The sequence below is a fragment of the Xyrauchen texanus genome, chromosome 9 (assembly GCF_025860055.1).
Source record: "Xyrauchen texanus isolate HMW12.3.18 chromosome 9, RBS_HiC_50CHRs, whole genome shotgun sequence".
Lineage (NCBI taxonomy): Eukaryota > Metazoa > Chordata > Actinopteri > Cypriniformes > Catostomidae > Xyrauchen > Xyrauchen texanus.
In genome coordinates, this window is record NC_068284.1 from 30,833,222 (window position 1) to 30,853,004 (window position 19,783).

Here is a 19,783-nt window from a genome sequence, read left to right on the forward strand (position 1 = left end):
TGTCATATCATTATAACGTAATTCATTTCTTGAATGGATGCTGCATTAATAGAAAATAGCAGTATGTTTGCAGACCAGGCTGAGAGGACGCTAACCTCAAGCGGTTGCAAAAATGTGACAAAAAACATGCAAGTCCTACCCAAATGTTTAAATAAAAATTATTACCATCTATTTGCATTAGTTTATATCCAGTCACGTTTATGCTTTAGCCAGCTAAGTTGTACATTTAAAGGTAGTGAGAGATTTGAGAAAAATATCTTCATGCAGTCAAGAGAATCGTATAAACAAATCAGAAACGCATCTGATTTTAATTAATTTTTTATCCTCACAGTAATATGTATTTTTGTCATTTTGATTAGTGTAAAAAGCTCTTCGTTCAGGGCAATGGAGGAGTCAGGAGACAGCGAAGCAAGTTCAAGGTCAGGATTTGTAATTTTCAGATTCACACACACTTAAATACACTTAAAGATTTACAAATAAATGAAAAAGCACTCCCTTTGCTCGTAGCTGTTGTGCTTTCTGATTACTCTCTTTCTGTTTGCTCTCTCTCTCTCTCTCTCTTTGGACACTCTGCATGCCTTTTATGTCTCCCTCCACATCACTATAACAAGAGACAGGTTTTAGGGTTAATTATGAACCAGGTGACAAGCCTTACCGACATGACCACGTCCCCACGCCACACACGACTCAGGCCGGGGCAACATCCGGCCTGCCTACCCCCATTTCTGGAGAGAAAGTCAGCCACAACCATCTGCACCCCGGTCTGTGAACCACCTTGAATTTAAAGTGCTGGAGAGCCAGATACCAACGGGTGATCCGTGCGTTAGTATCCTTTATGAGGTGGAGCCACTGCAAATTTGTGTAATCGGAACGGTGTGGCAAAAGCAGTTTTTTCTCAGGACATTGGAGTTAAAGGCATCTGCCAATAACCCTTTGTTAAGTCCAGCGTTGAGTAAAATTGAGCCACGGCCAACCAATCGACTAACTCATCAATTCGCGGCATTGGATAAGCATCAAATTCGGACACTGCGTTCACTTTCCGGTAATCAACACAGAAACGGACCGAGCCACAGCTCTTCGGTACCTGAACTACCGGGCTGGCCCAATAGCTGTGTGACTCTTGTATTACGGCCATTTCGAGCATTGCCTCTAATTCTTCCTTAACAATCTTTTTCTTGTGCTCAGGAAGACAATAGGGGCAGCTACGAACCACCACACCCGGGGTGGTCTCGATATGGTGCTCGCAGGGGAGAAAACACGTCTGCGAATTCCGCTTGCAGCCTGGCAACATCTGTCAGCTGCGACAGTGAGAGGTGGTCTCCGCAAGGGACCTGGGTGAATTAACTTGATTTGGGAGATACCTCCGGCCCTAGCTCCACCCTCTCTGGAACCGCCATCGCCAAGGCTACAGGTACCGCCTCCCTCCATGGTTTGAGGAGGTAGGTTTGATGTGACCCTCTCCTATCCGTTCGCTTAACCTCATAATCGAGATCTCCAACTCGTCGTTTGACCTCAAAGGGTCTTTGGCACTTTGCGAGTAATTTGGAGCACGAGGTGGGCAGCAATACAAGCACTTTATCTCTCGGTGCAAATTCCCATAGTCGAGTGCCCCAGTCGCACAGTCGGCGTTGGCGTTCTTGTGTTTGGAGCAAATTCTCCTGTGTTACATGTCCCAAAGTGTGGAGTTTTGCTCTAAGGTCAAGAAGGTATTGAATTAGATTTTTATTATTCGAAGGTCCTTCCTCCCAAGCTTCTCATTTGATGTCAAGCATGCCGCGTGGCCGGCTCCCATACAGTAGCTCAAACGGGAAAAAGCTGGTGGAGGCTTGTGGAGAGAGACTGGGGGGTTGGAAGAGACAGACAAAGGAAAGGGTTCTCTGGACTGGGGGCTGGGGTCTGGGTGGGTCTCCCCACCTCCGAGGAGCCGTAATTAGGTGGGAGTGAGGGGAACGGGCGGGAGGGGAGGGAACATGATACACAGGGTGTGGAGAGAGAGAAGAGAGAGAAGCTACTACTTCGCTGCCTCCTGGGAATGGCGCCATGTAGTCCTCTGCCAGCTGGACGGCTCCATCCAACGGCGCCGGGCGGTGCGTTCACTTTCCGGTAATCAACACAGAAATGGACCGAGCCGCCCTTAGTATTTGTTTACAATTTATAACAATATTTAAACTGAATGGGTTCCAATGGGTGTGAATGAAAAGTGGACTGATGTCTTACAACTAAATTGAAAAAAAAAAAATAGATCTGAATCCTTTAAATTCCATATTTTTGGGAAAAAAGAAAGAAAGAAAATAAGACACTTATTTATTTTCTACTCAAGACATGAAGACTGGAATTACTGTTAATTTTTCTGCTACATTATCCAGTATACTTGTTAATAATAAAGTGTTTCTTAATAAGCTATACATTTATATTGAAATAATGTGTAGTTAGAGGTTTGTGTTTCTTTACTAAAGAGTACTTCCGATTAGTTCCACACAATAATATAAAGATATTCTAAACTGATTATGCAAAAAACAACACTGGTATCGGATCAGGATCGACTGATAGCCTACTTAGATTTCCGGAATCAGAATCGGAAGAGAAAAAGTTGTATAGTGCATCCCTATTTTAAATTATTTTTTATCATTCTGTATCAATTTTAAAAACTATTAGCCGATTAATCGTTATCGGCATGTTTTCTCAACTTAGTTATCTGTATCGTCAAAATCCTATTTCGGTCGACCTCTAGTTAAAACATCTAACGCTGTCTCCAACGTATCGGATCCTGTAGTTGTTCAACTGACCTCTAGGCTGCGCAATGGCGCCTAAAGAGAGAAGCGTGTGCAGTATGCATCCGCATGTCATCCTCCAGCATCTTTTACAGAATAAAAAGGTAAAGAATGTGTGTCTGTCGTTAAATGTCCTCATTTCTCTCATGCTACTTTCATTCCACACTCACACATTGCGTTGGTTACGCTGGCTGCTGTATGGAAAACAACAGCACGGCATTTTTGCGCCACCTCTCACTCCTTTGAACATCTATCACATTTAAGGGGTTCAAAAAGAAAATATAGATAATTTAAGGGAAAGAGCGTAAGTAGACCCTCGCATTTTATTTATACTTTTAGCGTACAGCTTCCCGGTGTTACTTGCGGCATTTAATTAGTAATCGTAGAATCGCTGGTCTATTGTCTGCCGGCAGAAACATGTAGGCTACCACTCATGCCGCCTCACACGTGCTCCTCATCACTACCGGTTTTAGTTAGTTACTATGGCTTATTCACATATGTATGTTTTTCATTTAATATTTTTAAGGTGATTTGACTGGTGTCTTTATCATTACTAAAACTATTGATTGGTTTTATTACTATTTTCCGTGTTGGTCATAAATATCGCAGGAAGTTAGTTATGATTTGTTTTCAGATACTAATCTATATCGGGTTATGCACGATAGGCAGCATACTGTTAGGCAGTTGCGAGGCTTGACACCACGCTTTGGCGTGTTATGAAGAGGTTTTTGAAATCTGTTTGGAACTTCCACGCTGTCTTCACGTGTGGGAGGGTCCCTGATGAAGGGGCGATGCTACGTCTGAACCGTTTTTGCTTTGAATATCGTACATTTAACAGAGAATGTAACGAGGAAGTCGTATTCATAAATTACCAGACGCCGGTACGACACGCAGACCGTTCTAAATCTGTTGCATTGTCAGTGCCGCCTTCAGTATTTCATCAAGGACCAACCGATGGTAAGAGCACTATCTAGCCTATATAACACCGTAGACTTCTACTTCGGCATTTCTTCCCGAACTTCTCTTTAAGTTCTGAAGTTCAAAAACTTAATGTTGTTGTTGTTTTACAAACTTTGTCAGCCTAGTAGGCTACGTGTTGACAGTCCACCAAATGGACATGGTGAGTGGAAACGGTCAGTCACACCTCAGTTGTCTCATACAGTTGTTTGAGATGTAGGCTATTTATTAGAGTCTGTAAAACGTATTCTTTGATTCACTACAAGTTTCACTTTAATAATTGGGTAGCCTATTATTTTACATAAACAATGAGCCATGCTTTTAATATTTTTTAATGACCTGTTCATTAAAAAATCACAAGTCATCATGATGATAATCGACAGCTGCCATTGTTAGACTCTTTCTCAAACAAAATGGTCAGAGAACGTTATTACCCATTTTTGGTTTTCCTATGGCATGTTTAATTGACTCAAAGCTACATTTGAATGAAAAAAATACCTTTTAACGGCTCCACGCTTTTGTTCAATGGTTTTGAAGTCACTCCAGTAATTTCTTTGGTTGAGTGAGGGTTGAATAGTTTCAAACATTACTGTTAACTAGAGAAATAATATGCAACCTTTTATTGTAATGATTTTAATTGCATATGTTTCCCAGTGTTTTTCAAGATAATGTAGATATTTAGTTATATAATGAAAACATATGTGTGATCATGCCGAACATTATGCTATATCTGTAATTTAGTCATAATCGGAAATTAGACTGCCTTTTTAGAGGTAGAGGAATGGATGCTATTGTTGGAAGGATTTGCTATTTCAGGCTCTTATGGAATACTGACCAGTTCAGTTGGTCTGGTATGTTCTACAAGGGAAAAAAAAATATACTCCGATCATTGTTTTGAAATCTGACCCATGTCTTACATTTTGTTGGTGATCAAAATAATATATATTTTTTTATTTGAACCCTACTGCACTTTGTCAGTCAACATTACCTGCCTTTGTGCCATATTTTGGTTATGTAATTTTACAAATTTGTATTATTAAAATAAGACTATTTTAACATTTAGTTGGCATAGAATTTGTTTCTCATTTGAAAATAAATGAATCTATAGGAGTTTAATTGCAAGATGTGATGGGGCAACACACTCTCACGGCGAAATCAGCAGGATTCGTATGACTTTTTTAATTTGGCTAGTTCGTAGGCTATCTTGCGACTGCACTCGTTTGAATTCCTACGACTTTCACTAGAGCCAATGACATTGCTGGACATCTTTTCCACCTAATATTCAACAATTACTTGCTTCTGTCACACACAACAGCTTCCTATCATATTTGCACACTCTGCTGATTGTTTAAGTTTAGATTAGGTGTTTAGGTTAGGGCATTATATTAATAAGTATGTCCTTAACGCCTCGTGCGTGGAACTGGCACTTCCTCATTAGACATCCGGGAATTTGCACGTGATTAAGTCATACGAGTTTATGCGAACAACATCGAGCGAGACCATATGAAATAGCCAACTCGTAAATTATGTTTGACTTTTCATGAGATCGGGTTGAATGGGTTGATCCAACCACTCTGGGCTGTTTTGGCTGAATCTGTTAATTACAATACGTGGGGTGCGTCTCAATCCTTAGTTCAGTAGTCAGGGCACTGATTAGGGAGTTGGCCATTTCTAAAGCTGTCTTGTTTGTAAAATCATTAGCTTCCTAAAAATTCCCAGAATGCACATTAAAAAACATGGAGCATCGTTGCTCACTATGTTCCCTTACTTGAAATGCTGTCATGTATTCTGAAGTCTGTCAAGTCATTAGAAGATGAGCACAAGTATAAAAGTCAAAATCTTGATTTCTCTTTAAAAGAGATGTTGTTTTGAATGTCTTTCATCCAAAGTGACTATGAAAGTATAACAACCTTTTAAATATTTTTGTTAGAAGACGGTTAAAAATACACTCCTTTTTTATTTCTTTATGTAATTTAGCTTTCAAAATAACACCGTATATTTGCATATTGTTGATTATACTGGCTTAATGCGCAAGCTTGTAATTGTGTCACAGGTGATTTAGTCATAAGTGTCCCAGTATTAATTGGATGAACACCCTTGCCAGTGCCCGAATTTGTGTTCACAATATGATTCACGAAATTGGGAGCTAGGGAGCTGATTGAGACGCACCGTGTGGTCTGTAATCTGTCATTAGGGTATAATTAAAGATAAAGTTTGCACCACTAGGGTCACGCTACAGGTGTTTTCTACCATTGTTTATACAAACAGATTTTCCCCATCTCAATCTCATGCAATTGGTTGAGCCACTGTTGCTGTGTCGGGCTGGTCAGGATTCTCAAACAAACAGTGCAATGTTTTCATTGTGCCACAGTGTAAACACTTCTTTGGGATATCAGCCTTCGAATGGCATGCTATAGTTGACTTGACATATTAAGCTGGGATAGAAGCTATTTTAACATGAAAAAATTACATGCATCACCTTTAAGCAAAATTTTGTAGATATTTCACTAAGATGCAATAATAGTGAATGGAGACAGTGGCTTTCACTCCCTAATAATCTGAATAATATCACCATTTTGTGTTCTACTCAAGAAAGTGAGTCATATTGGTTTGAGTAAATGATGGCAAAATTTACATTTGTGAGTGAACTATCCTTTAAAAATGATTTCATGCATCTTTTTATAGAGATTATAATACCACAACTTTAATATTTTCACATTATTAAATATATGTTTTTAATTTGTATAAATGTGCAATATAGGGATTAAAGATGGCAAAGTAGGCTGGAATTTTTCCAAAAATCTGTCAAAGGATGTTATGGCCAGTGTGCTTCAATAGCCACACATCTATTAAAAGAAAACCAGGATGCAGTTATCATAAGGACATTAATGATAAACTCTCATAATAATTTTTGCATTACTGTCATGATGTGTATATGAGTATAAACCTATAAAAGTTTATGTGATAATCTTTTTTCACTTTCTCATAATTATTGGTGATCACATCCACAGACATATTCATCAGACCGAAAATCAAAACATTGAATTTCCTGGCTAGACAGACTGTCCACCATTTGTCCACAGAGTAAAGTAGATGGGATTAAATGGTTATGTGAACAATATTTCCTTGCTGGTTAATTGGAAATGGGGAATGTTGTTGTCATAATTCTGTACAAAGCTATCATGCATGAGCTTTCAAATTCAAGAGGAAACGGTGTTAGGGTCTATTCATACTGAAAGCATTTTTGTCATTCTGCACTGTTTTTTTAATAGCTTTTTATTTAAACATGCGCTAGACCAGGGTTTTCAAACTTTTTGATGCTAAGGTCACCCAAATATGATGCTTTTGCCAGGTACCCACTTTCTAAATTAAGTAGGCAGCTAGAAATGTTAATGTATAAAAAGACCCATTTTACTCTGAGACAAATAGTAGTAACCGTGATATTATAAATAAAACATGCAAAAATCAAATCGTTGGCATTCAACTAAATCCAAAACATATCAATACAATTAAAATATTATCTGGAAACCTTTTGCTTTGTGTTAAATTGACAGTGTGTCATTCTTGGACTAAAATAATCTTGATTAATCCCATGATGTCATAAATCTTTAGTAAGTATGAAACGGTAATAATGTAAAAACATAATTACACAATTTAAACTGTAACTTTGCCCTTTTACAGTGCATTTTGTATAAAAAATGTATTATCTGCCGAACCTTGAGTGCCCCCTTTGCCAGTTTAAAAACTCTTGTGCAAGATTGATGTCTATGACAGGGACTTGCACATGAGTGCTGCGTTATAACTCAAGAACATGTTCTGTCCGAATGGTCCCGTAAGAATCAAGAGTGCTTCATATAAACCTATAATTGTTTTTCAGAAATGCTCTGGACCAGACCTGGCGAGTTCTTCTGAACTTTGAGGTCCAGTTTTTAGTAATGATCTAACTTGTTGTGGACAACTAGCCTATACCAGTGATTCCCAACCTCAGGGGGTACGTTAGCAGGTTCCAAGGGTTACGTGAAAAGAATTGGATTTTGATATGTTGAACCTAACAAAATCACATACATGGTTGAATTACAGACCGGGCCAATTGGGCCTGTACCCAGGGGCCCTTAACAATGTTTTGCAGCCCATCAGCTTTGGAAACAAATGTTTATAAATGCTTAAATATATGTGGGCCCCACAGCCAATACATGGCCCCTACATTAGGGCTCGGTGACTATGAGGTCCCCAAATCCATTTATCCACATTATTTAGCAACGCGAATGTAAGCAACCAGTTGCATTTCCGGTAAATGTGACAAAGTTACATTGTCATTAGCCTCAATGTAAATCACTAGAAAGATAATAATGACAGATTTTTGAAGCGTGGGTTTATAAACTATCACACAACCACATGATGTACAGCAGAATAATATGCAAATGTATGATTATTTTGTAACATCAGAATTTAGATTACAGCTAAAATATGCAACTTTTGGCCCTTGAAACATAAAACTGTAAGTTTCTTGCGGAGGAACACCTTACGTCAGTGTGATTAGGCACTGTTTTTTGGCGGATGAATCTCATGGTTTGAGGCGGAAATTACCTGAAGAGTGGAATCATGATGAGCTGTTTTCATGTTGATATTATATTATTAGTTTAAAAATGTATAAACAATATATTACCTATTTAAAGAAGATAAACAACACTCTTATATTTTAATATGATTATTTAAGCATTTTATTCACTATGCAATACACATTAATGTTTGTATTATATTACACATATCATATTAAGAGATGAAACTTGTGAAATGGCTGATATGAGTCCAATTGAAGACACTATTTATATTACAATCTGCAGCCTTTGTGAACAATGCAAGTGAACTGTAATACTACAATAGTAGGTCTATGCACTGCAAACAATATAAGACTATTTAAATGCAAAACGAATATGTATTAATGATATAATACTTTATTCAACATGAAAATATGATGCAGAAATATGTTATATAAGAATTACAATAATACATATTTAATAATTTATTAAGAAGTAAAGTTACAACACAGAGATGGGAACACTCTAAACAAATTAATAAACATTACTGTTCTATGAAATCGTTACATTATAGAAAACTTGAGATGAGCATATATTCCTGGGGATCCACCATGTACCTATAGTGGCTTTTTAGGTCTGTTTAAACATCTGCTAAAAGGACAAAATGGCAAGTGTCCATACACAGATTTATTGCTCCAAAAATAATTTATTGGCTTACACTTACTTGCAACGTTTAGACCATTAGGTCTTCATCAGGCAAATTGTTTTTTTTTTAATAAAATACAAAAATTCTGCTAAAAGAATTGAGGTAAAATAAAAAAATGGTCAAATATTTAGTCACACAATTAGGGAATTTTTAAAACTGCAGCAATGTTATAAAATACTCAGGAGTCATGAATAAACATGTTTGTAAACATGTCACAATAAATTCATTGAACCCCCCAACCCCCGAAACGTATAAACACATGCGATCAGTACACATAAGTAACGTTTGATTCATTAATGCATGACAAGCCATATAAGCTTCAACAACCACCAGAAAACATATCCAAGCGGATAAGACGTAAACATGCATGGACGAATGACAAATGCCAGCGATTTCACGCCAAATCCGACTTGACAGTTCAAATTCCCCTCAAAATATATATTTTTTTATTAGGCTTACTTAAGTGAATCAGGGTAAGACAAGGACATGGTTTTGAACATGGATTTTTTTATGTACTCAATAATGAATTAAAGTTAATTGTAACCAAAAACATTACATGTCTCCATGTAAACCTCCATTCATACACTCACTGACCACTTTATTAGGAACACCTGTACACCTTATTCATGCAGTTTTCTAATCAGCCAATTGTGTGGCAGCATTGCAATTCATAAAATCAATCAGATTCTGGTCAGGTCCTTCAGTTAATTTTCACATCAACTATCAGAATGGGGAAAAATGTAATCTCAGTGATTTCACTGACACTGATGGTTGATGTGAACATTAGGCAAGGCAAGGCAAGTTTATTTATATAGCACATTTCATACACGATGGTAATTCAAAGTGCTTTACATAGAAGAGATTAAAATAAGAATAAAAAATAAGAATAATTGAAACAGTTTAGAATAAAATAAAATAAAGTACAAACAGTCGGACACACAGTGGCACAGTGCTCATTCAGTAAATGCACAGCTAAACAGATGTGTTTTGAGTCTGGATTTGAATGTGACTACTGTAGGAGCACATCTGATCTCTTCTGGAAGCTGGTTCCAGCTGCGGCTGGCATAAAAGCTAAAAGCAGACTCTCCTTGCTTAGAGTGAACCCTTGGTATTTCTAGCTGATGTGATCCTAATGATCTGAGTGATCTGTTGGGTTTATATTCAGTGAGCATATCTGCAATATATTGAGGTCCTAGCCCATTGAGTGATTTATATACCAGTAATAATACTTTAAAATCAATCCTAAATGTAACTGGGAGCCAGTGTAAAGACATGAGGACTGGTGTGATATGTTCATATTTTCTGGTTCTGCTCAGAATCCTGGCAGCAGCGTTCTGTATGAGCTGCAACTGTCTTATGGTCTTTTTGGGAAGGCCAGTGAGGAGTCCGTTACAATAATCCACCCTGCTGGTGATGAAAGCATGCACAAGTTTCTCTAGGTCTTGAATGGAAACAAAGCATCTAATTCTTGCAATATTTTTCAGATGATAGTATGCTGATTTAGTTATTGCTTTGACATGACTACTGAAACTAAGGTCTGACTGTAGAGACACACCAAGATTCCTGACTTGATTTTTAGTTGTTTGACCCCTAGCGTCAAGGTATGCATTCACCTTGAGAACATCATCTTTGTTTCCAAACACAATGACTTCAGTTTTGTCTTTGTTTAACTGAAGAAAGTTTTGGCACATCCAACTGTTAACTTCATCAATGCATTGGCACAGGGAGTCAATGGGGCTGTAATCGTTAGGTGATAGGGCTAAGTAGATCTGTGTGTCGTCTGCATAGCTGTGGTAAGCAATTTGGTTCTTTCTCATTATTTGGCTCATTGGAAGCATATACAGGTTGAACAGGAGTGGCGCAAGAATTGAGCCTTGAAGGACTCCGCATGTCATGGACGTCCACTCAGACTTATGGTCTCCTATACTCACATAATAACCTCTCCCTTCTAAGTATGACCTGAACCATTTTAGGACCATCCCAGAAAGCCCCACCCAGTTTTCCAGCCTGTCAAGAAGTATGTTGTGATCAACAGTGTCAAATGCAGCACTGAGGTCGAGTAGTACCAGTACTGATAATTTGCCTGTATCAGTATTTAAGCGAATATCGTTTATTATCTTTATGAGCTGTCTCTGTGCTGTGATGCGATCGGAAACAGATTGAAAATTGTCAAAGTATCCATTTGAGTTCAAGAATTTGTTCAGCTGATTGAAGACAACTTTTTCAATGATCTTGCCTATGAAAGGAAGATTTGAGATCGGTCTATAGTTGCTTAATATGGTCTTATCCAGATTGCTCTTTTTCAAGAGGGGCTTGACAACTGCAGTTTTCAGGGAGTTTGGAAAACTCCCAGAGAGAAGTGAAGAGTTTATCACTTCTAGGAGATCTGCTTCTAAACAGTTGAACACACTTTTGAAAAAGATGTGGGAAGTGCATCAAGGGCGCAGGTTGATGTTTTAAGGTGCTGTACGGTTTCTTCCAAATTTTCCATCAATTTCTTTGAAATCAGACATAGTAACTACTTTCTCAGGTTGTGGTTTGATTTGTCTGACCCCAGCACAACTCAAGGATGTGCTGATCACCTTTCTGATATTATTGATTTTTTCAGAGAAGAAAGAAGCAAACTCATTGCACTTGCTGTCTGAGAGCAATTCACTGGGAATCTGGCTTGGGGGGTTTGTCAGTCTCTCTACAGTCACAAAAAGAGTGCGTGTGTTGTTTAAGTTGCTGTTTATAATATTCGAGAAGAAAGTCTGTCTAGCTTTGCCTAGTTCCATATTAAAAGCATGGATGCTGTCATTGTAGATGTTATAGTGGACTACAAGTTTTGTCTTCCGCCACATGCGCTCTGCTTTTCTGCATTGTCTTTTCATATTTTGCACTGCTGTTGAGTTTCTCCAAGGCGCTTTTTGTCTGCCACTCTTCTTCCAGACTTTCACAGGAGCAATATCATCAATTACACTTTTAACTTTTGAGTTAAAAGAATCAAGGAGAAAATCAACAGAGTCAGCAGATATACTTGGTGTTAAAGATATAGCCTTCATAAATAGTACACTAGTGTTCTCATTTAAGCATCTCTTCTTGACAGACACAGATCTAGCTTCAATGGCAGGAGAGATCAATATATCAAAGAAAACACAGAAATGATCAGACAGTGCTACATCCTTAATAACAATTGATGAAATGTTTAGACCCTTACTGATAAGTAAATCTAGAGTGTGTCCATGATTGCGTGTGGGTCCATGTACATGCTGAGTCAGATCAAAAGTTTTTAAAACAGTTATGATTTCTTTTGTCATATTGTTTTCTGCATTATCTATGTGAATGTTAAAGTCTCCAGCAATGGCAAAACAGTCAAACTCTGAGGTAATTGTTGATAACAGTTCTGTAAAGTCCTCAGCGAAGGCTGGAGAGTATTTTGGAGGCCTGTAAATAATGATAAGTAAAATGCGTGGAGCACCTTTTAACACACTACCCAGATATTCGAAAGACGGGTAATTCCCAAATGATATTTGCTTACATTGATAGACATCTTTAAAAAGAGCAGCTAAACCCCCACCTCGTCTACCTTCTCTGCAGACACTCAAATAAGTAAAGTTAGGAGGGGATGTTTCATTAAGGACTGTTGCACTACAGCTGTCTTCTAGCCAAGTTTCATTTAGAAACATAAAATCCAGGTTGTATGTGATAATTAAGTCATTGACTAGAAGTGATTTATTTTTAAGTGAGCGGATGTTTAAAAGTGCTAACTTAACAGTTTTTGTCCCCACAGCAATCTTAGTTTGGCGTGTAGGCACCAGATTAGATGGGTTTGCTGTACGGCTTTTGAAGGCCTTAGACTTTCTATGATGTAATCGAACAGCAATAGAGATTGATACAGGCACACTGGGTTCCCGCTTGTTTTGTAAACATTTGAGAAAGTTACTGTTATCATAGCAGGGACCCAACACATATCACTGAGAGCTGGTATAAGTTGTTTTTGGTTCACCTCGAGCAGATGGAGGAGGGTGTGAGCCCTGGCGTTGTGGCAGAGGTCGAAGAGCTCTCACAGGAGGAGGGGGAGGGCGAGCTGGGCCCGCAGGTGCTTGAGGGGCCTGACGTTTTTTGCTTGATATCTGGGGGCTTGCAGCAAAAGAGTGGGATAGTTTGGTTCCAGCATACACCAGTTCTTCCATTTTCTCTGAGAAACACAGATGTGGAGATGCTGGAGAGAGGGATAACGTGTCTGGTGAGAGGGGCTGTAATATGCTGTCCTGGTTTCCCTGGATGTTTTCCAGAAATTCGTCCTTGGGTGCTGAATCTTGGAGCAGTTCTAATATGTCACAGTCTGTCTGTGGTGAACTTTGTGGGCAGGGCTCATTAACTGAAGCTCCTAACCTGTATCTGACTGATTTTATGCATTGCACTGTTGCCACAAAATTGGCTGATTAGAAAATTGCAGGTGGCTCTAATAAAGTGCTCAATGAATGAATGTATGTACCTACCTACATAATCTCTGGTGATGCTTTTATTTCCAAAGTCAATATTTCATAAGCCATGCTGAATGTTGATCTGTGTGTCTATTTACTATTCAGATAAGAGAGAATGTTTTCTGACTAGAGACGAAGCTGTGGACTGTCCTTCTCAGTACCTCTCATTCATTAATAGTCATCCTCTACTTTGTCGTCTGCCTGTGCAACAGTTTGCAAATTGTGATGAACTGTAAAACTATATGCATCCAACCAATATGTTTATGAAAATAATCAATAGTTATAATAATATGATGACATACAGTACATATATTAGCAGCCAACAATATAAAACACAGACTAAAAATAATGTTTTTCATTCTGGTTCAAAAGTTCCGTAGCATCCTTTACAAAAGGTTACCAGTTAGAACTAAATAAAAGAACAGTTAATAACACCGTACTCTGTGTTAAGGGTTGAGTGAAATACAAATTGCAGTGTTGCCAGAACTCACAAGTGAAACAAGCAACCTGGTCTTGAAAAATAAGCTCAAAATAAGTCACTTGCCCCACCAAAATAAGAGGAAAAAAACAATTAAATTATTTCTGGTGTGGTGGATTCATCAGCATAGAAATAATAACATAAATACATTTAATTAAGTATAATTTTTATTAAAAGTTGCTTCTGAGTCAAAAACCCAGCAGCAGCAAATCTGTATTATTGCATCCTATTTGACAATAATTCAGTGAAGACTTGGAAACAACTGAGGAATATATTTGTTAAAAAGGTCTTCATTCACAGAATGCGACATACATAATGGACAATTAGGCAAAGAAATGTGTGATGCAGCAGTTTCTTTCAGGACCAAAGCACATGTTGCATTTTTTCTGGCATCATGAAGTGGTTACTGTGATAAACCCTTTGGCCTTTGGTTTAATGAAAAAACTATATTGGAACTAAAGTGACTGGTTATAAGCAGTTACCAGCATTTCAAAATAAAATTTTCACACCGGAACTATTGCAAATTACTTTGTTCTGGTTTTTCGGTTAAGTTCTGCAAAAAATTTAGTTTGTTTTCAGTTTCTCTTTTCATTCCTTGAATTGTTTTTAGTCCCTGATATAAAGTAGCATTATTTAGTATTTTTGTATCACTTCAAAAGGTAGATAGTGGCTTATACCGGAAGAGGTCACTGAGAAATAAGGTGGATAAGACCCTTTTGCCGTTTCTTTCAGCTTTTGAATATACTGATATTTTTTTTAAATGTGAACTGATATTTCAATGTACAGAATTTTTTACAGGTATAGTGCATCCAGAAAATATTCACAGCGCTTCACCTTTTTCCACATTTTGTTATGTTACAGCCTTATTCCAAAATGGTACATGTGATTTTTTTTCTTTTTAATAAATTTGCAAAGATTTCAAACAAACTTCTTTCATGTTGTCATTATGGGGTATTGTTTGTAGAATTTTTAGGAAAATAATGAATTTAATACATTTTGGAAAAAGGCTGTAACATAACAAAATGTGGAAAAAGTGAAGCGGTGTGAATACTTTGCGGATGCTCTGTATATGTGCGGATGTTCTGCCATTGTAAAGATGATCTCCTTGTTCTACATTGCAATCTATTATGATGTCATAATCTTACTATAACCTCTTAAAGACCCAGCAAAGAAAAATAAATACAATTTCTCTTTTTTTCAACAGTACGCGTTTAGAGTGCAAAAACGCACAATAAAATATTTGGTCTCTGAAAATCCCAGTGAATCCTCTATAGATACACCAAGTTTACTACTATTGTAAGTTTGAGCAAAGAGAAACTTAAAGACCTATATAAAAATTAATTGCTAGGTCTCGGGAGGATACCGACCACAAAAACGGCTAAATAAAACATTTTATTAACATTTTTCTGACTTATTTCATATGGCAGAGTTTGTCAGGGTTTATTCTTAGTATGAATGGTGCTGTTGAACAAAATAGTTTTATCATACTATTGTTATAATTGCATGTTTGTCCAACATTACAAAACAATATCTTCATATTATAGCTTAAGTGGTTGGGGAAAAAATAAGATTTTATTTTTACATATAAAAGTGTGTGGTACAAAAACCAGTGCTGTCAGTATGTCAACACAATATTTAGAAAAATATACCAACCAACTGTAGCTCAACTGGATGTAAAATTCCAAAATTGTTTCTTTTATTTTTATGGTGAATGCCACACTCAGACACACCAAGCTACTGTCAAAAGCAAAATGGCTATTCCCAAATCAAGCAAAAGCAAAACATCACTAACTAATCTGAGTAACAGTATTACAATAAACAGTCTGTGTGTACACAAAGGCAATTACTTGTAGCTAATTTTATTTAAAGGTTTATGCCAATGTATTGTTTCTCCTTTTGGTCTGGATAGGCGTGATTATAACTGAGCATCTGTGGCAACATGATACAATATGCTGCTGCTTCTCAGCTCCACCCCAGAGATAACACAAAGCAGCTTCTAAACATTGCAATGCCTCCCATTACAGTGAACTTTACCTTATGTGTACGAGTACAAATGCTGCATTTCTCAGTTTACTCTACTCTGTCTATATTCATTAAGATAACAACAACGTTATTGCAAATGTTCAATTCCGTTCAATCCATCAATCTAAAGCACTCAGTCCTGCAAATATTCTTCTGGACTCTAAACATGTAGCCGTAAGTACCCCACAGCACCATCTGTGAAGTACCCCTTCATCAACACAAAACCAAAGATGAGTACCAAAGACTATATCATTTAACATTATAATTAATATTGGTTATTATGAATGATTATAATCCATTATATTTCAGGTATACTTTAGTTATAATGTCCATTTTGCTTGCATCTCTTAGTTTTGCTGCTAATTAGGGCTGCATAATTAAGCAAAATAAAATCCAATTGCTAAGGCTGCGATTTAATTAAATAAATAGTCTGCTCGCTTCAAAGTTTATTTGCGCTGCTCTGTCCAGGCTACATATAGTTAGAGCATTATTACAGTGTTTTCAGAGCGGTTCTGTGCTCAACAACTCCCTCTCATGCTTAGAGTAACAGAAGTGCTCTGAGTTCGGCTCCGTTTGCTTAAGTGCGCTGCTTTATTTACAATAAACTGGCGCATCCTGCGTGAAGCGTATTTTAATATTATATATATAGCAGCATCTTAGTCTCCGCAAGGCACAGGTATACAGGATGGGGTATAATTCAAACATCTTAATTAAATGATTGCTGAGCAAACAGCATTAACAGTAACACCTGTAGAGTCCAGAAACATCTCTTCATTCTCCTGTCATTTGTTTCCCTCACGAGAGTGCGTGTCGCACTTATTATATTCCCCCCGGAAACAAGTGAAAACGGAACCAATATTACCAACATCCAACAAAATTAAAAGGAACATACATATAATAAATCTATATCAAATATTGAGTTACTATAATGCATTGCTAAATTAAATATAATAAAATAATGAATAAAAATAATTAAATGAAATGGTGACAAACTAACCAAAATTTTCACTTTAAATGTAATTACACCAAAGGGTTATCAGTTCAACTTCAGTTTGACATTAAGCCTCATTCTTTAGGACCATCTTATATACAGTAAAGAATAGTTTGTATAAGCCTACTAGTTAAGGCCTAGAATAAAGAGTATCATTTATATTTTAAAATTATATTTTGTGTATTCTGTATTATTCAATCAACCAACATTATTTTTGACAGAAAAAGCAACAACTATGGTTTTACCAACAGGCAAATTTAGTTAACAGTGACATTGAGCAGAACGCTTATATGTAACCAGTTTTGACAGAGCTGCTGATAAAAATTTAAATGATCAGCATCGATTGATGAGATGAAAATAAAATTGGAGATCGGTATCGGATGTTAAAGTCCTGATCGGAGCATCCCAAATATTCAAGTTGACTGTGTTTCAAAAACTAATGATGATGATTAGTGGGCTGAGATCCTGTCACAAAATGGACAAAAAAAGGTACATGGTGGATGGTAACATTTGGATATGAAGAAGACTTTGTTTCACTGTTTATATATTTATTTGTTTGTGGTTGAGAGGGCTCAAGTGAGAAAACCCCAGTAGCCTTTTTGCAGTTGAACATGTGGAAAACATAACATCATAATCGCAGTTCAAATCGCAATCGCAATATTTCTCAAAATAATCGCAATATGACTTTTTGTCCAAATCATGCAGCCCTACTGCTAATTAAAGGATACATTCTAACTTGGTACATTACAAAATATAAATTTTAGAAATTTTATATTTTTCATGCATTTTTCACATTTGCATATAGATTTGTCACATTTTAGCTTTTTAATAATGTATGAATTCCATGTATTCTGTCATAAATATGATGTCTTGAATTTGCATATATTATGTTGCATATATCTGTTTCATTTCTTGTATATTGTTTACATGCACGATTTGTACTATTTACATTGATGGAACAAGTGCTAAAAAGACACTGTCTCTTTAAGATTACTGACAGCAGTTCAGCAAGTGAGTGAATTTGAATACATATCCATGTAAACTCAATGTAAATACTTATAAATTGTGCATACAAAAAAAAAAAAAAGCATGTGATATACATGTGTAAATGTGCAAATATTTAAAGAGGCAATCATACATTATAAAATATTTTAATTTATTCAAACACTTTAAATATTGATGAATTAAACAAATAGGCTCCTATCTATGCATGGGTTTGGGGATACCGGTGCAAAGCCCTGTTCCATACACCTAATGTTAACCTAGTAGTAGTATTGGTATAAATTAATACCAATTATTTTCCAACATCCACTATATTAAATCATGCAGGTCACATTCGAACCGCTAAGATACAATGCATTTTTTCATAATACAAACGTGGAATTCTTAGATATGGTATTCTATTTAAATTTTTAGGTTCAATTTTGTCAATATTTTGAGGTAAAAAAAAAATATATATATATATATATATATATATATTTATTATTATTATTTTTTTAACAAACATTTGTGTGTGGATATTAAATATCTTATTTTTCCCAACCATAAGCCAAAGTTTTTTTTTTTTTTTTTTATCTAGGGCAAACTAGCAGTTAACAATTAATGATATAATAAACTATTTTGTTTTATAGCACAACCTTAACCCTATAGACATATAAAAGTCAAAAAATTATATATTTTTAAATGGAGCTGTATATAATTATGTGTGTGTGATATATATATATATATATATATATATATATATATATAAATATAAATAAATAAATATTTGGTACATCAGGTATTAAAGGTCATTATCCTACTGAGACCTAGAAATTAATTTTTATAAAGAACTTTTGTCGTTTAAGTTTCTCTTTGTTTAAACTTGCCACAGTAGTAAATCTTGGTGCATCTTAAGAGGACTCACTGGGATTTTCGGAGATGGCAAATACCAACCATGACAACCTCCTGGTCTATATAAATGTATAACATTACAAGTCAGCAAATCTAATATATATATATATATTTATTATTATTATTATTATTATTAATTCTATGTATAAAAAAAAAATGATCATGTTTTTGTTTTTGCACACAAAACACTTTTTTTGATAAGTCTATTAAAATGATCTTATAGGATTAGTATTGCTTGTAATTCATGATTTAAATAGGCCTATATATTACAGTAATTATATTTCTGTATTTTCACATTTTTAGTTAGGGGCCTATTTTTTTGGTGGGCATGAATAGAATGTAATGATGATTGAGAGACATACCTCAAAAGTCTGTTTTATCGTAATTGGTATACATGCATTTCAACTTGACACACGTAAAGGCAAAAGGGTCCTACCTACCTTATTTCTCAACGTAAGGGCGCGGCCATTAATAACCTTGAAAGGGTATCTCTTCTGGTGTAAAACTTATGCTGCTTTATACTGCAAGCTGGCAGTATGTCATTTTATTATAATTATTTTCATAAACACATAGGTTTTTGGAGCGCATGTAGTTTAGAGTTTATCACACTTTGCCATCGTTTTATCGCACACTGTGGCAGGCAGACGACTGTGTGAACTACTAATTAGAGATAAGACGCCGGGAAAGACATTCCTCAGCTCCGTCTGTCACGGCTACCACAAACCTTTACAACAAGCAGACAGAATAAAGAGAGCTAAAAGCTACTGGAAAAAAGCAGCTCGACTCAGCGTAGTTTAAAAAAAAATACGAGTAATTCCGTCCTTTCTGGTCAGTAGCCTAAACTGACACGCAGTCCACGCATTCAGCATGGCTTATGAAATATCGACTTTGGAAATAAATAAAGGTATCATCAGAGATTATGCAGAAACTTATGAATGGAGGTTTACATGAAGACACA

The 19,783-nt window shown here is 36.3% G+C and overlaps 1 protein-coding gene across 1 annotated transcript in view; it reads left to right on the forward strand.

Moving 5' to 3' along the window:
* Window positions 1-3,650: 3,650 nt before the first annotated feature.
* The window catches only part of LOC127648727 (sodium- and chloride-dependent glycine transporter 1-like), an 86,388-nt gene continuing 70,255 nt past the window's right edge, over window positions 3,651-19,783 (forward strand). The window contains exon 1 of the mRNA XM_052133454.1: window positions 3,651-3,728. The gene's annotated coding sequence lies outside the window, so the exon portion shown is untranslated. The remainder of the gene's footprint in view (window positions 3,729-19,783) is intronic.